The 20,486-nt window shown below is 44.1% G+C and overlaps 2 long non-coding RNA genes across 2 annotated transcripts in view; one reads left to right on the top strand and one right to left on the bottom strand.

The window, feature by feature from the left end:
* Positions 1-10,821, bottom strand: part of LOC137331015 (uncharacterized) — a 26,000-nt gene extending 15,179 nt beyond the window's left edge. The window contains exon 1 of the long non-coding RNA XR_010965352.1: positions 10,737-10,821. This is a non-coding gene — a long non-coding RNA (uncharacterized lncRNA). The remainder of the gene's footprint in view (positions 1-10,736) is intronic.
* The window catches only part of LOC137331014 (uncharacterized), a 25,116-nt gene extending 4,630 nt beyond the window's left edge, over positions 1-20,486 (top strand). The window contains exons 2-3 of the long non-coding RNA XR_010965351.1: positions 6,245-6,423; positions 18,795-20,486. This is a non-coding gene — a long non-coding RNA (uncharacterized lncRNA). The remainder of the gene's footprint in view (positions 1-6,244; positions 6,424-18,794) is intronic.

Here is a 20,486-nt window from a genome sequence, read left to right as displayed (position 1 = left end):
ACAGTCTAAAAATTAGAGCCAGACCCTTCAGGAGCGAGATTAGAAAACATTTCTACACACAAAGGGTGGTAGAAGTTTGGAACTCTCTTCCGCAAACGGCAATTGATACTAGCTCAATTGCTAAATTTAAATGTGAGATAGATAGCTTTTTGGCAACCAAAGGCATTAAGGGATATGGGCCAAAGGCGGATATATGGAGTTAGATCACAGATCAGCCATGATCTTATCAAATTGCGGAGCAGACACGAGGGGCTGAATGGCCTACTCCTGTTCCTATGTTCCTAGTTCCTGACTGTGTGGGTAGCCAGCAACCTGTAATCATGCCTTAGCCAATGTATCTATGTGACAGTCTAGTAGAAAGTGTATGAGTAGCCTGGGGTGACCCTACCTCTGACACATTCTTCCCGCCTGTGGAGAGCTGCCTAGGGTCTGGTCAATGCTTCACGATGTAATGGCTGGAAGTGGGTGCAAACCTGCATTTTTGTCAATGCACCAACCCCTTGTTATGAAATTAGTGCTGAGGTTAGTTCAATAGCCCATTGAAAGCAGAGACGTTCCCAGGAATAGCTAAGCATTTTTAACCTGAATAAAGTTGTGTCCCCTCCCGTCTCCATCAGATGTTTCTGAGGGGAAATATGTCTCTTGTTTTCACAGCACTGGTTCTCAGATGTGATTAGGCTTAATCAGCAGACCCTTATGTTAAGTAATGTAATTTTGTACCATTTCTCCAAGATCTCGTTTCCCAGAGATTAACTATGGATACCCATCTGAATACATAGTAGGGATGTATAATTAGCAAAATAAGGACCAAATTAAAAACTTTGGATCTTCAATTTTGAAAAACCATCTTGAAATTTAGCATCAGCGTACTTGTAGAACCTATCCCCGTGTCTACCGATGATGTCACCAAAGGGTAAGACGAATGTGAGTACAGGCACATCCACTGGTCCCCAGGACTATGAATCGCATCAGTTTCTCTACCAGCCATTTTTATGGCCTGACTGGCTGGGAATGCTTCCTGCTCCTGACAATATAGTGAATGATCTTTCCCCACATGAATGTGTTTCCTGATGTTGTGTCTGATTAGCTTCCTCAATCATACCTGCTTCAACTTACTTGATTCGTGCTTCTGCCTCCTTCAACATGACAATTGACTCCTGTTGTGATGACTTCAATGCCTCCGATGTGGACGAATAATTTATGGAGATGTGAAGAAATGTTTTTGCTTCGTAATTCAATTGTGAACTCTGCAAGAATTTTGAAACTCAACCCTGACTTTATTGGACGTATGAAACAACAACAACTTGCTTTTACATAGCGCCTTTAACAAGGAAAAACATCCTAAGGTGCTTGACAAAAGCATAATCAGACAAAAATCAATGTGAAGCGTTAGAAGGAGATAGTAAGAGGAATGACTAAAAGCCTGGTCAAAAAGATGGGTTTTTTAAAGAGGGTCTTAAAGGAGGAGAGAGAGGTGGAGAGGTGGCAAAGATTAGGGAGGGAATTCCAAAGCATAGGACCTAGATGTCTGAAGGCACGGCCACTAATGGTGGGGCGAAAGGAGTGGGGAATGCACAAGAGGCCAGACTTGAACAAAACCAGAATTCTCGAAGGGTTGTAGGGCTGGGAGGAGGTTACAGGTTGGGGTGAGTCCATCAGGGATGAGAATTTTAAATTTGAGCTGTTGGCAGACCAGGAGCCAATACAGGTCAGCAAGCACAGGGGTGATGGGTGAGCAGGATAGATATGGGCAACAGAGTTTTGGATGAGCTTGTTTATGGAGAGTAGAGAATGGGAGATCGGCCAAGAGAGCATTAGAATAGTCGAGTCTAGTGGTGACAACGGCAAAGATGAGGGTCCCAGCAGCTGATGGACAGAGGCAGTGGCAGAGATAGACAGTGTTACAGAGATGGAAGTAGGCAGTCTTTGTGAGGGAGAAGATGTGGGGTCCATAGCTCAGTCTGGGGTCAAATAGGATGCCAAGGTTGCCTACAGTAGGAGGTGGTGAAATTGCTTCCAGATGAGATGTTAACTGAAGCCCTATCTGCCGCTCACGTGGATGTAAATGATCACGTGGCACTATTTGAAGAGCAGGGGAGCTCTCCCGTGTCCTGGCTAACATTTATTCCTCAACTAACATTACTAAAACAGATTACCTGGTCATTTATCTCACTGTTGTTTATGGGACCTTGTGCACAAATTGGCTGCCGCGTTTCCCTACATTTCAACAGTGACTGCTCTTCAAAAGTACTTCATTGGCTGTGAGGCACTTTGGGATGTCCTGAGGTCATGTAAAGTGCTGTATAAATCCAAGTTCATTCTTTCTAACGGGCAGCCGATCTGCAAAGCCAATTTCACACTCGGGCGGCAAGTTAAAAATTTACCCCCATCTGTAAACTTACTCAATAAAGGTTCTGTTGGAAATCAATCCAATAAGTTTTATCCCTAGGGGCATACCCTCCCTCAAGTTTTGCTCCTTTTCTGGACCTTGCTTTCTCTCTTTTGTAAACAATTTTACAACACCAAGTTATAGTCCAGCAATTTTATTTTAAATTCACAAGCTTTCGGAGGCTTCCTCCTTCCTCAGGTGAACGATGTTCACCTGAGGAAGGAGGAAGCCTCCGAAAGCTTGTGAATTTAAAATAAAATTGCTGGACTATAACTTGGTGTTGTAAAATTGTTTACAATTGTCAACCCCATCTCTCTTTTGGGCATTCCTTCCGATATTTTGGGGGCCTCCAAGCTCCGGAAAGCCGAAGCCAGAATGTAGCATGAGTGCGCTAAGGTGTAACACATTAAGTTATACTAATTGAGTGCATACACATATTTATTCATTACCTTTTTGCTAAATGACGAGCAATACATGTTTATTTTTGTAATTTTGTTCCAACTATTTTTCTTTCACCTGTATTCCCTTCCCCTCTCCCCACCCACATCCTGTGCTATGCTCTTCTGTTTAAGAACATAAGAAATAGGAGCAGGATTAGGCCATAAGGCCCCTCGAGCCTGCTCCACCATTCAATAAGATCATGGCTGATCTTCAACCTTAACTTCACTTTCCCGCCCAATCCCCATATCCTTTGATTCCCCTAGAGTCCAAAATCCATCTAACTCAGCCTTGAATATATTTAATGAATCAGCATCCACAGCCCTCTGGGAAAGATTCACAACCCTCTGCGTGAAGAAATTCCTCCTCATCTCAGGAAGAATGGTCAACTCCTTACCCTGCGACTATGCCCCCTAGTTCGAGACTCTAGCCAGGGGAAACAATCTCTCAGCATCTACCCTGTCAAGCCCCCTCAGAATCTTATGTTTTAATGAGATCACCTTTCATTCTTCGAAACTCCAGAGATTATAGGCCCATTCCACTCAACCTCTCTTCATAGGACAACCCGCATCCCAGGAATTAATCTAGTGATCCTTTGTTGCACCGCCTCTAAGGCAAGTATATCCTTCCTTAGATAAGGAGGCCAAAACTGTACACAGTACTCCAAGTGAGTTCTCACCAAAGCCATGTACAACTGTAGTAAGACTTCCTTACTCTTGTACTCCAACTCCCTTGCAATAATGGCCAACATATCATTTGCTTTCCTAATTGCCTGCTGTACCTGCACACTAACTTTGTGTTTCTTGTACGAGGACACCCAAGTCTCTCTGAACACCAACATTTAATAGTTTCTCACCATTTAAAAAATATTCTGTTTTTCTATTCTTCCTACCAAAGTGAATAATCTCACATTTCCCCACATTATACTCCATCTGCCACCTTCTTGCCCACTCAATCTGTCTATATCCCTTTGCAGACTCTGTGTCCTCCTCACAGCTTGCTTTGCCACCTAGCTTTGTATCATCAGCAAACTTGGATACAATACACTCGGTCCCTTCATCTAATTCATTAATATAGATTGTAAATGGCTGAGGCCCAAGCACCGATCCTTGCGGCACCCCACTAGCCTGCCAACCCGAGAATGACCCGTTTATCCCTACTCTATTTTCTGTCCTTTAGCCAATCCGGTATCCATGCTAATATATTACCCCCAAACCCATGAGCCCTTACCTTGTGTAACAACCTTTTATGTGGCACCTTTTCGAATGCCTTTAGAAAATCCAAATATACTGCAACCACTGGTTCCCCTTTATTTACCCTGGGACTTACATCCTCAAAAAACTCTAATAAATTTGTCAAACACGATTTCCCTTTCATAAAACCATGTAGACTCTGCCTTATCATATTATGATTTTCTAAGTGCCCTGTTACCACTTCCTTAATAATGGATTCCAGCATTTTCCCTGTTTTCTCTCTCCCTCCCTTCTTGAATATCGGGGTAACATTTGCTACCTTCCAGTCTACTGAGACTGTTCCAGATACTAGGGAATTTTGGAAGATCATAACCAATGCATCCACTATCTCTGCAGCCACCCCTTTTAGAACCCTAGGATGTAGGCCATCAGGTCCAGGGGATTTGTTGGCTTTTAGTCCCATTAGTTTGTCCAGTACTTTTTCCTCGAGTGATATTAATTGTTTTAAGTTCCTCATTCATTTATCCCTTGGTTCCCTACTATTTTTGGTGTGCTTTTTGTGTCTTCTACTGTGAGGGCAAATACAAAATACTTGTTTAACACATCTGCCATTTCCTGATTCCCCATTATAATTTCTCCTGTCTCTGCCTCTAAGGGACCAACGCTTACTTTTGCTACTCTTTTCCTTTTTACATACTTGTAGAAGCTCTTACAATCAGTTTTTAAATTTCTCGCTAATTTACTTTCATATTCTATTTTGTCCCTTTTTATCAATTTTTTGGTCGTCTTTTGTTGGTTTCTAAAACTCCCACAATCCTCAGGCTTATTACTCTTCTTGGCAACGTTATAGGCCTCTTCTTTCAATCTAATACTCTCCTTAACTTCTTTAGTTAGCCACAGGTGGATCACTTTTCCCGTGGAATTTTTATTTCTCAATGGAATGTATACTTGTTGAGAATATTGAAATATTTCTTTAAATGTTCACCATTGCTTTTCAACTGTCAAACCCTTTAATTTAATTTCCCAATCTACCTTTGACAACTCGTCCCTCATGCCTATGTAATTGGCTTTATTTAAGTTTAAGACTCTAGTTTCTGACTTAAGTACGTTACGTTCAAACTCATTGTGAAATTCTATCATATTCTGATCACTCTTCCCCAGAGGTTCTTTTACTGTGAGATTACTAATTAACCCTATCTCATTACATAATACAAGATCTAAAATAGCCTGTTCCCCAGTTGGTTCCATGACATATTGCTCTAGGAAACCATCTCGAATACATTCCATTAACTCGTCTTCCAAACTACCTTTGCCAATTTGATTTGCCCAGTCTATATGCAGATTAAAGTCCCCCATGATGACAGCATTTCCTTTGTTACAAGCTCCTATTATTTCATGATTATTACCCTGTCCAAAGGTATTGCTACTATTAGGGGGCCTATAAACTACCCCCACTAGTGTTTTTTGCCCCTTGTTATTTCTAATTTCCACCTGTACTGATTCTACTACCTGTAGAATGATCCTTTCTCACCACTGTCCTTATGTCATCCTTTGTTATTAGGGCTACACCCCCTCCTTTTCCATTCTGCCTGTCTTTTCTAAATGTCATGTACCCTGGAATATTTAGTTCCCAACCTTGGTCATTTTGCAACCACGTCTCTGTAATGGCTATTAAGTCAAACCCATTTATCTCTATTTGTGCAATTAATTCATCTATCTTGTTACAGATGCTCCATGCATTCAGATAAAGAGCCTTTAATTTTTACTTTTTCCTGCTTTGACCTTACTTGTTGTTGCACTATTATTGGTAAACTCTGTCCCTTCCTGCCACACCCTGCTTATCTTTACCAAAGTCACTACACTGTTCTATTGACTTAACTTTTCTCATTAGATTTCTAAATTTCCCCTCACCTGACCCCTTCCACCCACCGCCCCCCCCCCTCCCCGCCTTTAGTTTAAAGCCCTGTCTACAGTCCTAGTTATTCGATTCGCCAGGACGGTGGTCCCAGCCCAGTTTAAGTGGAGCCCGTCCCATTGGAACACCTCCCTCTTTCCCCAATACTGGTGCCACTTCCCCGTGAATCGGAACCCCTTCCTCCCACGCCACTCTTTGAGCTATGCGTTTAAAGGGCAGTACCATCTTACTCATCGATCTTATCTTGGGTGTGATCCGTCATGGCATTTACAAGTCTCGTTTAATTTTGTCTCTCCCCTCCCTCCCCAGGTAATCTGTGAGGTTCTTCAATATATTTATGGAGACAAAAGGAAATAAATCCAGATATGCCAAGCAAGCAGGACATGAGGGCTCAAGTTTAGGTCTCTGAAGAACAAATTTTGGACAGAAGCGAGGAAGAATATCTTTATGCTGAGGATGATCAACAGTTTAAATGGGCTGGCAAGAAGGTTGGTTGGCTCATTTAAGAAAAATTTATGAGGAAGATGCTAGGGTTGGTTTTATAGCAGGATGAGATCAAATGGATCAAAGTGCTCTATTTATCTAAGCCTGTTTTGTGATCTTGTATCATCCAGCAATTCATTGTGAGCTACATGATATAATTTTACTGTCATTATGAAAAAGACATATCCTCTGACTCACCCTAACAACATAAGATATGTGCTGGTATAATAGTGCAATGCATAATATACAATTTACAGTGGCAATAGATGAAAATAATAAATATTATATGTACTATATTTTTTTTAAAAAAGAAAAACATCTCAAACTCACTGACATTGGTTGAGTCAGACGAGGTTTCAGATTTGTGTAGTTGAAAATTGTTAATTTAGCAACATTTTTTCAGCCCACAGTAACATTTTCTTCAGTAAGTTCTGCCTTTTTAAAATTTGCTTTTATTGCTTGCAATTTTTTGGATGTGTTGAAGGTCATTTTACACTATTCCAACAATCTTCAGGAATGCACATTACTGTGCTAATGACTTTAGAGATGTCCTAAGCCATTCTACCACCCAGGATTGTTTTCATTTTTTGTTTGCTCCAACAGTTCCATGTTGCTATGTAATCAAGTTGTACTTTCAGAACTAAGTCTGTGTAATGGCTTCACTTGGCTGCCATTTTCCACTGATTCTAACTGTCCATTGTGCAGGTCAAGTGGCCAACTGTGATAAAGTAATACACTTGAATATTGTAAACTAATTGTAACTGGATCTCTAAACCTTCCTCTGGCAGAATATCTAGAGTGGTTGTATCTGAAAATTGTCCAAAATGCACCGACACATGAAAAATTGCTGGACATGGGCTTTAAACCATTTTCTGAATTCCATCTCTTTCCATTCCATTACTCTGTGCTGTATAAGATGTGGTAATTGCCTTTTACTTATGGATCCAATAGATAATTATTCAGCGTTCATTGTCATCCACCCTTCCTTTACCCCCAGGGAGGGTGGATCCCATCAAAATGAATGTCACCTCTAGATAAATTATGACTCTTTCTCTGCCAAATACAGCAGTTTTTTTGCTTAATTGTTTCTGTCCAAGGCTTGAATTCTATTAACAGTTAAACGAGACAAGCTTTCATAACCTTGCATTTTGAAAATTTATTATCCACTCCAAATTCCCAACATGCTGTGTCACAGGGTAAGTCTCTACCTGTAAATTTCCCACACAGTTGCTTGGCTCCGAGACCCAGCCTTGCCCTTGTCAGAGTCAAATCCAGGAGAGGGAGGGATGAAATGTAGGACTTAGAATCGTAGAATGATATGGCCTCCTTCTGCGTTCTTCAGCCCATCAGCTCTTTGAAAGCTATCCAATTAGTCCCACTCCCCTGCTATTTCCCCATAGCCTGCAATTTTTCCCCTTCACATATTTATCAAATTCCCTCTTGAAATTGAATGTGCTTCCACCACCCTTTCAGGCAGCGCATTCCAGATCATAACAACTCGCTGCGTAAAACAAATTGTCCTCATCTCTCCCCTGGTTCTTTTGCTAATTACCTTAAATCTGTGCAATCTGGTTACTAACCCTTCTGCCACTGGAAACAATTTCTCCTTATTTACTCAAGCAAAACCGTGTCCCTCCAAGTTGCTCACATTGTCTGTGAGCTGTTACACTAACAATGTATGGTGAATGGTAAAAGGAAGCCTAAAAAAGGGTTCAAGCTCCCTTAATGATTCAGTGGGTGAGGGTGGTATATAACTGAGCTAAACAGTCTCAGCAGGTCTCAAGTTCAAACCCCAGTTTATGCAGCCTAAGCTTATCTCAGCTACAGGGTGGCAGTAAAGGGCATGGAGGGGAAATCGTCTGGGTTTCCGTTCCTGAATGTAATTTAGTGACACCACCCGCCCCCCCCCTCCAACCCCCACACCCACCCAGGTGTCAGCCATGGCTCAGTGGTAGCACTCTTGCCTCTGAGTCAGAAGGTTGTGGGTCTGGAGACTTGAGTGCATAATCTAGGCTGACACTTCAGTGCCAATAACGAGAGAGTGCCGCTCTGTAGTGGGTGCTGTCTTTTGGATGAGACACTAAATCGAGGCCCCATATGGCTGCTCAGGCGGACGTAAAAGATCCCATGACACTATTCGAAGAATAGCAGGGGAGTTCTCCCCAGTGTTCTGGTCAACATTTATCACTAAAACAAATTATCTGGTGATTACCTCAGTGCTGTTGGTGGGACCTTGCTGTGCACAAATTGGCTGCTGCATTTTCCACATTACAATAGTGACTCCACTTCAAAAAGTATTTCATTGGTTGTAAAGCACTTTGGGATGTCCTGAGGTCATTAAAGGCGCTATATAAATGCAAGTTCTTTCTTTTCCACATACACACACCAGCCTGGAAAGTGTACGTGCGTGACTGTTGTGTGAGGACAGATTTGGGCTTGGCTGCAATGCCTGCCAACACTCACTGTTCAGTGTCACATATGAGGAATTGTTATTTGGGCAAGGTACTAAAGTGGGCATCTGGTTCCATGGAACATATACCAGCGGGAGTCAACACTTTCAGAAGAGAAGGAGGGTAAATTGGCAAAAAAAAAAGGAAGCAGGCAGAACATTTCTGGGGCCACTTTTAAGATGGGCATTTAACTTAGCTCTAGGCAATAGGCAACAAGCAACATTTTCAGCTCCCTGCATATGGAGTTTAGCACTCTTGTGTCTGTTTTATTTATATTATGACAGTATGGCATTAATTGTAATTCTTTTTGCAAAGTACTATTACCTCCCCCTCTTTTAGAGTGAAATTCCACTTTTAATGACAAGCTGGAGAATGCCTACTTTCCGCTGTAATTAACCTTGTACTGAAATTACTTTCTCAGAAATGCCAATTTTGTTAGCGGGTCATCAATTACAGAGGAAAACAGTTAAGAGAAATTTCACCCCCTTAGTCTCTTCATTCTGCAAATAATCCCTGACTGTGAGCACAGACTAAGGCCTAGGTTTCAACTAATGCTGGTCTGTAATAACCTTTAAGAGATGCAAAATGTCCACTGGGATGCCTCTTTCCAATTTTTTTTTCCTCTGCCCTTTCTGTCAGGGTGTGGGGTTTGATTTTAACTGTTTATACCAGGCGTGCAATGGGCGGCAATTGGTCGGCCGCCCATTTTACATCCTGCTTGATTTTCCTTTCCCTACTTCAATTTCCATTCTTACGAACATACAAGATGGACAGCCGGGAAAAGGCCAGCTGGTCCATTAAGCCTGCTCCACATCATGATGGCCGGAGCATCATGACTAAACACTTTTGACCTGTTCCCCCCCCCCCCCCGGCCATGTAATCTCCTGGAGGAGGCAAAAAGATAAAGGAAAAACCCAGGGCCAATAAGGCAAAAAAGTACTCTGGAAAATTCCTCTCCGACTCCTTGAGGTGATCGAAACCAGTTCAGGCGATCAAATGGACCAGGTGTTATCTATGAAGACACTTACCTTCTATATGATGCAAACCCTGCCCCAGTCAAGAACAGATCCAGCTCCCTCTTGAAGACATGCATAGAGTTAGCACTCACCACACCAGCAGGCAATGTATTCCAGAGGCTCACTACTGTCTGGGAAAAGAACCACCGCCTAACATCCTATTGCTACTCTTCCATAGTTTAAACTCATGTCCCCTGGTCCTCCCCAATCTGTCAAACTGGAACAATCTATCAATAGGGATGCTATCCAATCCTTTAATTATTTTATAGGCCTCTATCAGATTGCTTCTTAAGTCATCCCTGCTCTAAAGTAAATAAACTACCAGCAGGAGCCTCATTAATCAATGCAAATCAGGGTCCCATGGTGTACATGGAACCCTGTTGGCATTTTAGCTCCCTTCCGAGCAAGACAGCCATCATGGTCTCCTCACCAGGTGAGCCTGTCAGTAAGCCAGCAGGGCTCACTAAGGTAAATTTTTTTAAAAACTTTCCTTGGTAGGGTTTGGAGGGGCAGGAGTGCTCCTCAAGACCTTACAAGGAAAGTCTGGGCCTCTGCTGCCCTGGGCTCTCCCCCTCCTCCCCAGACACAAGACCCTCAGAACACCCCCACATCCCAGACTTAACCTTGCTGCCGGCAGTCTTCTGCTGATGCCCGATCTGCGTCCTTCCCTGCCAGCCAGCTGCAGCTTTTTGCCAGAAGCGGCCAAGCAGCTGACCAACGGCATTTAACACTCCCAGCCCCGGGATTGCTGTCCCCTCACACTTCCCAGGAGTTAAAATCGGCCTCACCCTATTTAGAACTGTGCCGCTACGGAATCTAATAAGACTTTTGGATTGAAACAATTAGGTTTACCTCACAGTAGACCTGGAGGATGAGATATTGTACGTGGGTGAAGCAACATTCCAATTCACCTCATGGAGTTCAGATTTCCTGTGGGAAAATTCCACAGCACTTATCCAGTTCAAAGTCCACTGAAGCCTTAGCTGTAAATCATCTATGATTAAAAACACAATAGTAGAAATTATTGCAGAGAATGCTGATGAGCAGGTGCTCACACATTTGTTAAAACTGGATAGCCATGTGGTGAAGGCTAGAATACTAGCACCTGGTCTTTAGTTGCTTCCATGTCTTTATTCACAGAGTTTCCTCTTGCACACACCACACTCTAGCTAAGCTCTCCTACAAAAAGGATTCAAGAGAGTCCCCAATCAATACCCACCACCTGAATACAATTAACCCCAATTGATACAAATCATACAATTAACAACGTTAATTCCTTGATAATGTACAACACACCAACAACAACAACTTGCATTTATATAGCGCCTCTAACGTAATAAAATGTCCCAAGGCGCTTCACAGGAGCGTTATCAAACAAAATTTGACACCGAGCCACATAAGGACAGGTGATGTAAGTTTTAAGGAGCGTCTTAAAGGAGAGAGAGGTAGAGAGGTGGAGAGGTTTAACAATTATAACAATTAACACCTAGAACAGCACCCAAAACTTAACTTAGTGGGCCCCGCTGACTTACTGTCTAATTTCCAGACCAGTCAACCTGGCCCATAGATCACTGGTCTCCAGTTTTGGTTTTGAAATTTGGTAAGAAAAGGCAACTTCTCTTTTATCACCTATCCCACTGTGAGGGGGGCCTATTAGTTCACATGCTATTGTAACACCTCCACCTCAGCTGTCAAATTCAAACAAACTTATTTTGTGGTAAAACTTTTCAATTCAGATCAGAGAAACTGTGTGCCAAGAAGAAAATTCCAGTGGTCAGAAATAATTGGCTTTCCTCCAGAAATTGTTGTACTTTGACCAAGTGACCTTTCACCCACCTACCGTTGACCTTGTAGAATTCTGACATCACTTCTTCCCTCTCTCTTATTAGAGTTAACTATTAACCTTTGAAAAATAAACAAACGGCAAGTTTGTTTTAACACTACAGTTTAACAGGGAGGGCACTGTTTTTGGCTTGATACAACAGGACAAAGGGATGGTTTTACCTGGCACCTACAGCACTGTTCCTCAGTAACAGAGAAACTAGAGAGACCATGGGGCCCGATTTTACCAGGGGTGCGGGTTCCCGGCGGATGGGCAAGCGGGCGCGTTGGTAACGCGCCCGGTGAAATTAATGGGTTTCCAGCGCGATCGTAGCAGGCAACCCACTAATTGGATTCACTTACCTGCTCCTCCGGGTTCCCCGCTGCTGATCTGCGCGTCGGGCGGGCTGTGCATGCGCAGTAAGATCTGTCAGCTGGAGGCGCTCTATTTAAAGGGGCAGTCCTCCACTGACAGATGCTGCAACCAATAGCAAAGATGACTGCATGGAGCAGCCCAGGGGGAAGGCTGCTCCCAGTTTAATGATGCCTCACCCCAGGTATCAATACATGGGGTGAGGAGGAGGGGGAGGACAGAGATCTTCCACCCGGTGGGCGGGAGGAAGTGGCCCGCCTCCGCCACCAGGAAGGCCTGGCTTGAGGTGGCAGAGGGGGTCACCTGCGCCACCAACATATCGCCCACCTGCACACAGTGCAGGAGGCGGTCCAATGACCTCAGTAGGTCAGCCAAAGTGAGTACACGTAGTCTTTCCCCTACACTCCGTCTGCCACATCACTGCCCCCACCCCACATCTCCTTCGGCACTGCCAACACTACTCTGTCACATCACCCCTCATAACCACTCAAACCTCATCCTCATCTTACCTCCACCTACTCACCTCGCCAGTACTCACCCCGCCACTACCACGCAACCCAATCCTCATACAATCTCATGGCTCCATCCCATACTCACCCTCTCGTGCATCTCTCTCACGGCCAGCCTCACTCAACCTGCCACCACCTGTGCTGCAGGCACAGGGCATGCATCACATATGTGCAGTAGGCAGTGTGAGGCAAACGTGTCGTGAGCATGAAGGGGATGCACAAGGGTGTTTGAGGGTTTGTCATGGTTGTTACTTATATTGAATTTCAGAACAACTCACATCACACATTATATTGGCACCACTACTGCCATGTCTTCGCCAATCCTGTCCGGTTTGTGCAATTATGCCCGCTCCTGGGTATCACTATGAGGACCCACCATGATGCCACCCATTGTGTCACTGCAGAGTGGGTGTAGGTGTATTTGCAGGGCTCTTCTGCGCAGACGACTGAGAGACATCGGCGATGTCCCCGGTTGCACCCTGGAAGGCTGTGGAGGAGAAGTTCGGGAGGGCAGTGGTGACTTTGACAGCGACAGGTAGGAAGATGGTGCACGGGCCAGCCAGGAGCAGTTCGGCATGAAAGAGGCTGCAGATGTCCACGGCTACATGTCGAGTGACTCTGAGCCTCCGTGTGCACTGCTGCTCAGAGAGGTCCAGGAGGCTGAGCCTCGGTCTGTGGACCCTGTGGCGAGGGTAGTGCCCTCTGCGACGCATCTCTCTCTGCGGTAGCCCTCCCTCCTGCTGTACAGGTGGATGTGTCACAGCACTCTGTTGTGGAGGTCCACGAGTCAGAGGTGGACGGCGTGGATGGCGAGGCTAGTGAGGCTGGTGATGCTGTTCGCCCTCCGAGGAGGTCATGACTGCAGCTACGGCGGCCCCCATCCGCAAGATGTACATCTGAGGGGGTCCGCAAGGTAGGTACATGTCTCCGGACCCCGGGGTGAGTGTGCAGGTTGGTGACTTTGACCGTCAGGAGGAGGGTGGTGGAGGCCAAACTTTGTCCCAAGTGACAGAGTGGCCTCCTGCAATGGGTGAGGGTCTCCCCCCCACCCTCCCCCCACCTGTCAAATGGACCTTTGCAGTTGCCACAGGCTGACAGCTGCAACACGTCCATTCGATCTGGGAGTGTTTCCCCCAGTGTGGGAAACAGTCCCATGTTGATCCAAAATCACACATAGTCCCTTAATCAGGTCAGTCAATGACCTGAAATAGCTAAGTTAATACTCTCAAGTGGCTTTAATTGCCTGCGGGATTCCCACCAGCGGGGGCTGCGCGCACACGCCGGCGCGTTAGCAGGGAACCCGGAAGTGGGCGGGATCCGGTCGGGATCCTGGATTTCGCAATTTTCGAGGCCCCCCCCGCCGAGAACGCACCCGATAGCGGGTGCTAAAATCGGGCCCCATGTTTTAACATTTGCTTTTTTTTCTGTTGAGAAATTTCTTTTTTTTTGTTGGGTATAGGAGGCGTAATTTCAAAGTTTGCAAATGACACAAAACTTGAAAATGTAGTAAACAGTGAGGAAGATAGTAACAGACTTCAGGAGGGCATATACAGACTGGTGAATTGGGCGGACACATGGCAGATGAAATTTAAAGCAGAGAAGTGTGAAGTGATGCATTTTGGAAGGAAGAATGAGGAGAAGCAATATAAACTAAATGGTACAATTTTAATGGGGTGCAGGAACAGAGAGACCTGGGGGTTCACATACACAAATCTTTGAAGGTGGCAGGACAAGATGATAAGGCTGTTAAAAAAGCATATGGGGTCCCGGGCTTTATAAATAGAGGCACAGAGTACAAAAGCAAGGACGCTATCCTAAACCTTTATAGATTGCTGGTTCGGCCTCAGCTGGAGCATTGCGTCCAATTCTGGGCACCACACTTTAGGAAGGATGTCAAGGCCTTAGAGAGGGTGCAGAGATTTACTAGAATGATTACAGGGATGAGGAATTTAAGTTCTGTGGAGAGACTGGAGAAGCTGGGCTTGTTCTCCATAGAGCAGAGAAGGTTAAGGGGAGATTTGATTGAGGTGTTCAAAATTATGAGGGGTTTTGATAGAGTCGATAGGGAGAAACTGTTTCTGCTGGCAGGAGGGTCAATAACCAGAGGACACAGATTCAAGATAATTGGCACAAGAACTAGGGGTGGAGAGGAGGAGAATTTTTTTTATGCAGCGGGTTGTTATGATCTGGAATGTGCTGCCTGAAAGGGCGGTGGAAGCAGATTCAATAGTAACTTTCAAAAGGGAATTGGATAAATACTTGTAAAGAGAAAAATTGCAGGGCTATAGGGAAAGAGCAAGGGAGTGGGACCATTCGGCTAGCTCTTTCAAAGAGCCGGCACAGGCACAATGGGTCGAATGGCCTCCTTCTGTGCTGTAAGATTCTATGATTCTATGAAATCAAGCCAAAGGCATAGGGTCCATGATGCCGGACACCACCGGAGTTGAAAAGAATAAAAGAGATGAGGTAAATAAGGAAGTAGTGATCAGGTGACACCAAGTTTGGCTTTTAAAAGCCTGAACCTCGAAGCAGGAAAGAAATATTGAGGAAGGTAAGAGACTCCACTGTGTTAAAGTCCTGGGAAAGAATGAGTTACTGAAGCAGAATGGTGAACCGGGTTTGAGGGGAAGGTCGTGGGTCGGGGGAGATCTTGGGGGGGGGTGGGGGTGGGGATCGGATCGCGGGGAGGGAGGCCGATCGTGGCAGGTTTGCTTGAGGGGTTGGGGGTGGGGGGAAGCACTCCTGCTCCTCCTGGCCCACAAGCTGTGCTGGATTCGGCCCTGCTCGCCTCCCTTCAGCTGTCTGGTTTCCCGAGCCCTGGGGAAACCCAGCCCGCAGCTGTCAGTTAAAATTTGAGGTACACAGCCTCATTAACATATTTAAATAACTGACCCGCCTCTCGAGAGCAGGTTAATCGCCCACCCCCAACCCAACTCCATTAAAACCGGAAGTGGGCACGTTGGAGGCAGGTTGGGGTCAGGTTTGAAATTTTATGCCCTCCCCCCCCGCCCCTCTCACACCCGTCCTGGGGGGATTAAAATTTCCCCCACTGAGACCAAGAATTTCAAGAGATGAAGAAAAACTAAAGGTGGAGCTATCAAGGGTAAGAAGTGGTAGTTTTTGGGTAGGCTTGTGAGAAACATGAAGAAACTGTTCGAACAACTGAACAAAGAATAATTTTCATTGTCTCATTGAAGGGCATGGAGCAGATCAAGATGTAGTGATTCAGCCATCGCGTTCTGAGACGACCAGAGGCTCTGAACGCTGAAAGTGTGCAATCTGGAAGAAATGATAAATTAGAGTTGAATAATCAGCAAAACAATGGATAAGATAATTGTAGGACATATTTGATATGAAGGAGGTACAGAGTACAAGTAAGGGCAGGGTCCTGGGGACACCAAAATTCATGGATAAAAGAGTATGAGAATGAAACATCAACTACAACAACAACAACTTGCATTTATATAGCATCTTTAACATCCCAAGGCGCTTCACAGGAATGTTGTCAAACAAAATTTGACACTGAGCCACATAAGAAGATATTAGGACAGTTGACCAAAAGCTTGGTCAAAGAGGTAGTTTTAAAGAGCGTCTTAAAAGAGGAGCGAGAGGTAGAGAGGTGGAGAGGTATAGGGAGGGAATTCCAGAGCTTGGAGTCTAGGCAGCTGAAGACACTGCTGCCAATGGTGGAACGATTAAAATCAGGAATGCGCAAGAGGCCAGGATTGGAGGAACGCAAAGATCTCGGAGGGTTGTAGGGCTGGAGGAGGTCACAGAGATAGGGAGGGGTGAGGCCATGGAGGGATTTGAAAACAAGGATGAGAATTTTAAAATTGAGGCGTTCAAGGACCAGAAGCCAATGTAGGTCAGCGAGCACAGGGGTGATGGGTGAACGGGACTTGGTGCGAGTTAGGATACGGGCAGCAGAGATTGGCACAGATAAAACAATTTGACAGCAAACTAGGTAATTTTGGTGGGAGGCCGTATAATGATAACTTATTTAGAAATGCACATTGCCAGACATTGTCAAAGGTTTTGGATGTGTCCAAGGCAAATGACCAAGGTGCTCAAGAGCAGCGTGCCGAAGGTGCATATGACAGGAGACAAGATCACCAGTGGAAAGTCAACATTGAAAACCATATTGGAAATCATAGATTGGGTCAGAACTTTCAAGTTGATGGATAATTTGAGAGTGAACAGTAGTATTCATATTTTTGAAAGTACCAATATAGAGGTCATAGAGCAGTGGTTAGAGAGATCACCCATCTGAGAGATACATTTCCAAGAAGAAGGAAAATTGGACCAGGAATAAGAGAATCATTGAAGGAACAGAGTAGAATAGGTTTAAGTTCGGAAGAATACATATTCACAATGATGAGAGGGATGACATCAGGACTCAGACTGAGATTTTCTTTACATCTGCCTCTGAACTTAACCCTTTTGGAGTCCAGAGAATGGAGGATCTTACTAACCTGATCAGGGTTATGTTGATGTTAGTTACAAAATGGAGCAATGGATGAAGGATCCGTACCAAGATCATTAAGTTTAGAATTGGGAAAAATGGTGAGCCAAAAAGATCAACTTTCTCTTTAGGGGAGCTTAGGTCCGTACTGTCAGAATGGAAGAAAGGAGGAAGGGAGATATACAGAAGTCACAAAGATTGCCTTGGCAAGGAGCTGGAATAGCAGGAAGATAATAGTTGATGCTTCTTTTCAGTAAAGTAGCATTTAACTGTGTACTTACAGAGATTCAGCAGAGAGATAAAGTTGGCTTGGAATGCCTCAGACTGATCGATCATCCATGATAGAGTTGGAATAGTGATGAGTCAGCCCTCATTGCATTGTGCTCTCTTTCTCTCCAAACACAAGTAGAAGGAAATGCTCCAAAAAATATCAGGGATTCAAAAACAGAATTCCAGCAGTGATGCCTGAAGATTTTAATGTTCTCTCTCTATGGGGGTGATTTTAAACCCCAAGAATGGGTGGGTTGGGGGCGGGTGGGAGTTGAAAATTGTTGTTTTTTGGGTCGCGACCGCAACCCGGCTTTATTTCCGGGTTTAACGTCGGCTTGTAAAAGTACAGGCTTCCCACTGGGAATGCAAAGTCCGAAAATTTTGCGGTTGCGACCCAAAAAAGCAACTATTTTCAGCTCCCACCTGCCCCCAACCCACCCATTCTTGGGGTTTAAAATCACCCCCTTTATCTCTCCACCAATTTTTCTCCCTTCCCTTTCTGAAGGTGTTGACTCCTTCCTCTGGTACAATTGCACATGCGAAAGTTATCCTCTGCCAAAGGATGCAGCACTGGGTATTGCAGCCCAGAAGCAGCGAGCTCCCAGTGGGTGGGTGGGTGGGGGAGGTGGAGAGGTATTGTTCTTACTGGGGGCTTGCTGTGCTTATGAAAATCAAGTGGACCTCACACATCTCACTACGGTCAGCTCATTCCACCGTGCCTAACGACCACTTGGTGTACACTCGGACCAAACACTTCACCCGAATGACGAATATAAAATTACACTTACCCAACAAACAATGCACATTTTTGGTTTGCCTACTAATCCTCAGATACCTAGGTCAAGAATCATAACCATAAGACCATAAGAGATAGGAGCAGGAGTAGGCCATTCGGCCCCTCGAGCCTGCTCCGCCATTCAATGAGATCATGGCTGATCTGATTGAAACTGCCTTAAAATATTATATTGTTCTTGTTACACCAACATCAGCAAATGTCTGAACTCCCCATTGCATAGAATGGTAAAATATTTATCTTCAAATTAATTGGAAACAATTCTTCCAACACATTCTTCCCTACTTTGCAACCAAAATTGAGCTCTGTAACCAACCAGAATTTCACTTATCAGCAGAATGCTCCTCCCTTGAGTGACAAGTGCTGCTTTAAGTGGTTTGAATGACTATAATGGTTACTTGGCTACTTTTAAGATCATTACTTTATGGTTCCATTACCATCAAATAAGGATTTTGGAATGTCATGTCACTTCCAAGAATCTGATCCTAACCAATGAATATTCTCCACAATTTCTATTACAAGCAGGTCAAAGCTTTAGATTCATGTCAAGCTTCTGTATTGCCAACACCTGCCAGGACAGCTGACTCCAAAGCTTTGATATTTTAGCCATGCTAGCGGTCTGTGGTCTGTCACTAATATAATTCCTTCCCAACACATATTGACACTATTTTTTTCCTCGCAGCCCTCATCACGTCCCAGTCAACTGCATATTTCATGGTATTCCCGAATGCAACCTATGCATTACTTCGCACCCTGAAACTATGCGCCTGTGCTGGTGCCCTGTCTGCTTTCATTGCGGTGGACGTATTACTGGAGGAAGAAAACTAATCCAAGTGTCCAGGAGACTGGTGGAGAAATCTGCAGCACTTGCTGACTTGTGCTAAGAAGCGAACACTCACTAACAGTGCTTACTGTTAAATACATTAACCTAAAGATACGAGCAAAAGTTAATTAGCAGCATTCACTCATGTATATAGGTTAATCTAAAAAAAACTAGCAAAAGCTAACTAGTAGCACTCGCTGATATATGTTAACCAAAAAACACTAGTGAAAGATAACTAGCAACACTCACAGATATATATGTTAACCTAAGAACATTAGCAAAAGCTAACTAGCAGCACTCACCAATATATTGGTTAATCTAAAAAAAACTAACAAGCAGCACCTTAGGGCAACCAATCCAGTTTTACGCATGGGTAGCAAATTGAAAATCTACCCCATTTGTTTTTAACATTTATTTGGGGAAATTATCTGGCATTTTGGAAGCTACTATAATCTCACCTTTGAAACCTAAAATAATTTATCTTAGAAGGGTTACAGATATTTTAAATATGAAAAGAAAATTAGGTGCACAGAGTTCGATACAGCAGTACAAGTTCCAGTTCCTTCCACTGGGAATTTAATTCCACATACACTGTATTGACTTGTGAACTGAAACCTTTTGCAACGCATACCTACAATCAATCCAACCGGCTATGCATTCTACACTCATGAAGAAAAGGTGGCTTATTTTCGCAGCAGGCCCCGACTGGATTAATTCCATAGCAGCACAGAGGCAGGTGAGCAATCACTTGGACTGAAGTTATGCTGATTAAACTTTCTGAAATAAGGTTACTTTTAAACAATTTGAGGAGAGATAAGGGTGAGTCAAAAAAAAACACACTCTAAAACCAAGTTCAGTTGAAATATTAACCTCTTTCTTTTTTAGACGTTGATCAGCCCACAGTGCATTTCAATTATTTTCTGTTTTAAAAACCTTAAACCACGCGTAACCTTTTTGAACCTGTCAAAAAGGTTTATTTTCTTCAACTGGAAATAAAAAATCATTGCATGTTGTAATCACTTAAAAAAAAGTACATGAAAGTGCAGTTTGCAAGTACAGGTACAGGGAGCTGAATTTTGCACACTCAGATCAACTTCAGTGGCTGCCTCCAGTCTGAGCTGTTTCCGTATTAGCTCTCAGGATGTGGGCGATGATGGCAAGGCCAAATTTATTGTCCATTCTCAGTTGCCCTGAGAAGATGGTGGGCTTTTGCCTTGAACCTGGTGATGATGATGCTCTCACAATATTGTTAGGAAAGGAATTCCAAGACTATTACCCAGCCACAGTGGAGGGACAGTGGTAGATGTCAAAATCAAGTGGCGTGTGACTTGAAGGGGAACTTGGAGGTGATGGTGTTCACATGCTGTTTGCAAACGATTGCACTCTTACTAATCCTAAATGTCATTCTTCACATTCCCCATGAGCGTTGACAGCTCTGAGACGGATAGTGTGGGCTCTCTCCCCACTTACTGCATAATAACGAAGCAACCTGTATAAACAAACTAAAAACAGAATTGGACCTGGCGCTGCATTCACCCAATTGTCAATGGT

Source organism: Heptranchias perlo, chromosome 13 (genome assembly GCF_035084215.1).
Source record: "Heptranchias perlo isolate sHepPer1 chromosome 13, sHepPer1.hap1, whole genome shotgun sequence".
NCBI classification, from domain to species: Eukaryota; Metazoa; Chordata; class Chondrichthyes; order Hexanchiformes; family Hexanchidae; genus Heptranchias; species Heptranchias perlo.
Note: the sequence above shows the minus strand (reverse complement) of the source record. Positions and strands in the feature narration are given on the sequence as shown.